The 5696-nt window shown below is 50.4% G+C and overlaps 1 pseudogene; it reads left to right on the top strand.

The window, feature by feature from the left end:
- Positions 1-4456: 4456 nt before the first annotated feature.
- LOC102753242 overlaps positions 4457-5696 on the top strand; it is a 1812-nt pseudogene continuing 572 nt past the window's right edge.

Here is a 5696-nt window from a genome sequence, read left to right as displayed (position 1 = left end):
TCCTGCCGGGCGCCCGCACCTGATGCCAGCTCCAGCTCCACTCACACCCACTGCTGGTGCCAGGAGATGGCTCCAATTGATCAGCACCGTCAGCAGATACAAGCAGCGACTGCCATCCCCAATTGCCCCTCAGGGCTTCTCCACTTCCCCCTGCTCCTGAGGGGCAATTGGGGCCAGCAGCCACCTCTCACACCGCTGCCGGCGCTGGAGCTGCCAATCGCACCCACTGCTGGTGCTGGAGCCACAACTCACACCTGCTGCTGGCTCCTGGCACTGGTCCCGATCGCTCAGCACCACCAGAGAGTGTGAGTGGAAGCTGATGGCCTCTATCACCCTGAGGGCTTCTCCACTTCCCCTTGCTCCTGAGGGGTGATTGGAGCAGCAGCCACCGCTGCTGACTGCACCATCCCTGCTTGCACCTGCTGTAGTGCTGGCCCCAATTTCTCCATGCTGTCAGTAGGTTCGAGCAGGGCCGGCGTCATCAGTGCTTGGGAGTGGCAGCAGTGGGAGCAGGGCTTCCAGCAGAGAGGGGACCAGGGGCTGTGGCCAGAGGGGTCAGGTGGGGTCATGGAGGATGGGCAGAGACTGGCCCCTGTGCCCACTGCAGCCTCACAGCCCACAGTTCCTTTCAAGGTGCATGAATTCGTGCACTGGACCCCTAGTGTGGGATATAAAACTGAAACTCATAAACACAAACAGCAATGTGGTGGTTGCCAGAAGGAAAGGGGAAAGGGAGAAGGGGGGTCCTAATATATGGTGACAAGATAAGATTTGACTTTGGGTGGGGAGCACATGGTACAATATACAGATCTTGTAACATAGAAACCCACACCTGAAACCTGTATGTTCATGTTGACCAATGCCACCCCAATAAATTTAATTTAAAAAAAGAAGAAGAAATGAAGAATACAATATCTGAAATGAAGGATACACTGGAGGGAATCAACAATAGATTAGATGAAGGAGAGGATTAAACCAGTGATTTGGAAGACAAGTTAGCAGAAAACACCCAATCAGAGCAGCAAAAAGAAAATAATTTTTTAAAATGAGGATAGTTTTAGGCACCTGTGGAACAACATCAAGTTTAACAGCACCTGTATCATAGGGGTACCAGAAGAAGAAGAAGAGAGAGAGAGAGCAAGGAATTGAAAACCTATTTGAAGAAATGATGAAGGGATTCCAAGATAGCTGCAGAGTAGGTGGAAGCTATACTCACCTGCTCCCAGCCCCAACTATATTTACAGCTATATTATAAAGCATTAAGCCGAAACCGGTTTGGCTCGGTGGATGGAGCGTCGGCCTGCGGACTGAAGGGTCCCGGGTTCGATTCCGGTCGAGGGCATGTACCTGGGTTGCGGCACATCTCCAGTGGGAGATGTGCAGGAGGCAGCTGATTGATGTCTCTCTCATCGATGTTTCTGACTCTCTGTCTCTCTCCCTACCTCTCTGTTAAAAAATCAATAAAATATATTAAAAAAAAATAAAGCATTAAGCATGAATAATCAACTAAAGGCTAGCTGAACTGAAATATTATAACCAAGGATTTACAGAAGAAGCCACATAGAGACTGGTAGGAAAGGCAAAGATGCAGAAATGACTAGCCCCTGAGCTCAGGTGTGGTGGCTAAGGAGCAGGAAGGATATCATGGCTACAAAACTCCCTTTCCCCAGAAGCATGAGGTCTCAACTCCATGCAAGGATCCCAACCAAAAATAACAGTGACAGGAAGAGGAGCCCACCCAGCATTGGCTAGCGAAAATCAGTGGCGCTTCTGTCTGCTTGGGTGACCCAGATGCCACCTCCCAGGCACCAGTACTCCTATTGTTATAGCACCAGCCTGTGGAGTGCACTGTACAGTCCCCCACTCTGCTATATTTGGGTCCTGTGGAGGGATCTGCTGGCTGCACCCAGCAGTGATTTCTGGTGCCCTCCTTTTCTGGAGAAGCTCTTGGTGGAGACTCAGTGACTAAGTTGTGTGGTTTTAGAAGGAGGTCTGGTCACCCACATTTCAAGTGCACAACTGGTGCCTTTCTCCCCACCTGTTGAACCACTTGAAAGGTCCCATACTGCTGAGTTCAGCCAGCAGAGGCACCAGAGTGTTGCACAGAGCTGGGACTTTTATTTATTTATTTATTTATTTATTTTTATGCACTGTTTCCAGAGGTACTGCAATACCGGGTCAATGCATGGAGTGGACGGAGCAAGCTCCTGTTCCATCTCCCTGCTCCAAAAATTCATTTAATATATTAATGTATTTAATATAGATCCTCATATAGAAGATGTATCAGATATTAAAATGATAAGAATAGATACTACACTTGATCTTAGCCAAAGGGGCTGAGAAGCTATGAGAGCTGGAACTTTTAGAGAATGTCCCCCGGGAAGCTTTTATTCAGGAACCAGTGCGCACTGCTGAGGTGTATGGCTACATTGTGGGAGGAGGGACTTCTATCTCCCCAGCCATCTCAGCCAGGGCTACCCTGGGAAGGAAAAGAAGTACCCATCCCCTCCTACAGGTTTGCGGACACCCCTACCCCCCAAAGGATATGCGAAATCCTGGATATCCTGCCCCACTTGGCTCAGTTCCACAGGGTGAAGGGAAAATAGCTCAGAGCTGGGACATTCAAAGTGTGAGTCCCTTGCAGGCTATTGTCTAGGACTGTGATGAAGTACTTAGCCACCTCCTATGAGCTGGGCTAGCACCACCCCCAATGGGAGATTCTTTTGATTTGTCCCCCTGAGCTTGGGGATGCTGAGCTTATTCCTACAGAGGGGATGGCTGGTTGCACCCAACTGAAACTGCAGCACACCCCTCCTGGAGGAACTAGAGTTGGAGAATCTGGCAGAGACTCAAGGGTTTGGCTCTGGAGTAGGGGCTACTTTCCCCTCATTGAGAAATTAATTGAGTGACCCCCAACTAGGGAACTCACTAGATCAGTGATGGCGAACCTATGACATGCATGTCAGAGGTGACACGCGAACTCATTTGTTTGATTGATTTTTCTTTGTTAAATGGCATTTAAATATATAAAATAAATATCAAAAATATAAATCTTTGTTTTACTATGGTTTCAAATATCAAAAAATTTCAATATGTGACACGGCACCAGAGTTAAGTTAGGGTTTTTCAAAATGCTGACACACCGAGCTCAAAAGGTTCGCTATCACTGCACTAGACCTATCCTCCTGACCCCAGTTGCCCCACCCTACTGAGCTTACAACCTGAGGAATGGTCTGTGGTTCACAATCAGCCTGTGTGCACTCTATAGTCTTCCTTCAGAAGGCTCTAGAGCAGCGGTTCTCAACCTGGGGGCCACGACCCCTTTGGTGGTCGAATGACCCTTTCACAGGGGTCGCCTAAGACCATCAGAAAACACATATATACTTACATATTGTTTACAGTAGCAAAATTACAGTTATGAAGTAGCCACGAAAATAATTTTATGGTTGGGGGTCACCACAACATGAGGAACTGTACTAAAGGGTCGCGGCATTAGGAAGGTTGAGAACCACTGCTCTAGAGGAAGACCAGGCAACCTCAGGGGGAGGCAGAGCAACTGGTTCACCTCGGGGCAGACCACAGGAAGCCTTGGTTCTTTTCCAGATCTGACTGCAGTTCTAAGCTAGAGGAAGCCAATCCTTATACACAGACTGGCTCCTCCCACACACACCCAGGCCCAGTAGATGCAGCCACGGTGAACAGTGTAGTAGCTACAGACAGGTAGTCCAAGGGAGATTACATACGGCTTCTGACATTACCTTGTACCTAAATCCTGCCCAAGTTGATCCAGAACCAACACAACCAATGGTGGGCTTCAGACCACATCAGGACTTGACCCAACTAGCCACACAAGTGGCATATCCAAAGGGGGATTCTAGCAGGCACCAGACCCCACTGGGAACAACTCTGCCTCAGGGTGAAGTCCCTGCACAGTGTCTCATACACAATGCTCAAGGTTTACTTTTATAGTCAGCCAGCCTGAAGGGTTAACTTAACCCATGAAAGGACCAGCAGCATTAAAGATTCAATTACAATAGGAGGGTGCACATAACCCACAAGAAACATTTCTGGAGCTTGGAGCTTAGGTGACCTAAAAGATTGTGCCACAAGATCTCTTCACCATAAAGCCATCATAACAACTTTGGAAGTCATAACAGATCTACCTAATACACAAAGACAAAATGAAGAAACAAAGAAATATGTCCCAAATGAAAGAACAAGAGAAATCCCCAGAAAAGAATTCAATAAGATGGAAACAACCAAACTATCAGATGCAGAGTTTAAAACAATGGTTATAGGGCTGGTCGTTTGACTGCCAAAGAGGTCGCGACCCACAGGTTGAGAACCACTGGTGCGCGGCTGCAGCTGCTGCTGAGACAGAGGCCGCGGAGGCCACAGAGGCCATGGGAGGTGGAGGCCAAGGCCCCGGAGCAGGGGGTTGTGCCCTGAGCCCAGGTCCAGACCCAGCTGCCCCTGCGGCAGTTTTCCAGGAGCCCCCAGAGCGCAACCACAGTGCAGCTGCCACCATGGCCCAGACCCTGCAGATGGAGATCCTGAACTTCGGCAACAGGATTAGGAGTGTCTGAATGAGCAGCAGCTTCAGAGCCTGTACTGTGATGTGTCAGAGGTGGTCAAAGGCCATGCCTTCAAGGCCCACTGGGCCATACTGGCTGCTAGCAGCTCCTACTTCCAGGACCTGTTCAACAGCAGCCAGAACGCTGTGGTAGAGCTGTCAGCGGCTGTGCAACCCCAGTCCTTCCAACAAATCCTCAACTTCTGCTACACTGGCGGCTGAGCATGAATATGGGGGACCAGTTCTTGCCCATGTACACGGCTGGCTTCCTGCAGATCCAGGAGATCATGGAGAAGGACACTCAGTTCTTCCTCAAAGTGAGCTCTCCCAGCTGCAACTCCCAGGGCCTCCATGCCAAGGAGGCTCCGTCTTCTGATCCCCAGAGCCCTGTGGCTCAGACATCGAGCTGGATGGCCTGCAGCACCCTGTTGTCCCTAGTCCCATGTCAAGATAGAACAGCAGGAGTTGGACTTCAGTGTAGAGCATGCCCATGGCCTAGCAGCTATGGGACAGCAGCCAGAAGGAGGCCGAGGTTGGCTGCAGCAGTGGTGGCAATGGTAGCCAAATGATGGCCAGGTTCTCCACATTGGACCTGGTCGCCAACCAGCCACCTCAGCAGGCTTTGGCTGCTGTGGTAGCAGCGGCAACAGGGGGTGTGGTGAGCGGGCCCACCATGTCCGAGTGGACCAGCCCTGGTACCTCGAGTGCCTATACTAGCAACAGCCCAGGCTCCTATCACAATGAGGAGAAGGAGAAGGAGGATGAGGGCGAGGAGGGCACAGATGAGCAATACCGGCAGATCTGCAACATGTACACCATGTATAGCATGATGAATGTCAGCCAAAGTGTCTAGAAGGTGGAGGCCCTTCCAGAGCAGGTGACCCCTGAATCCTGGAATCGTATCCTGGTGCAGCAAGACTTGGCGTCTCTCCCCGCCATGCTTATCAAGCAGATCGGTAACTGCTGCCACCCCAAGCTCTATGATGAAGGAGACCCCTCTGAGAAACTGGAGCTGGTGACAGGTACCAATGTTTACATCACAAGCTCATGAACTGCCATGTCAGTGCAGGCACATGGCACAAGGTCCTGCTGCGGCACCTCCTGGCCTCCTTCTTTGACCAGA

Source organism: Myotis davidii, unplaced genomic scaffold, assembly GCF_000327345.1.
Source record: "Myotis davidii unplaced genomic scaffold, ASM32734v1 scaffold1624, whole genome shotgun sequence".
NCBI classification, from domain to species: domain Eukaryota; kingdom Metazoa; phylum Chordata; class Mammalia; order Chiroptera; family Vespertilionidae; genus Myotis; species Myotis davidii.
Note: the sequence above shows the minus strand (reverse complement) of the source record. Positions and strands in the feature narration are given on the sequence as shown.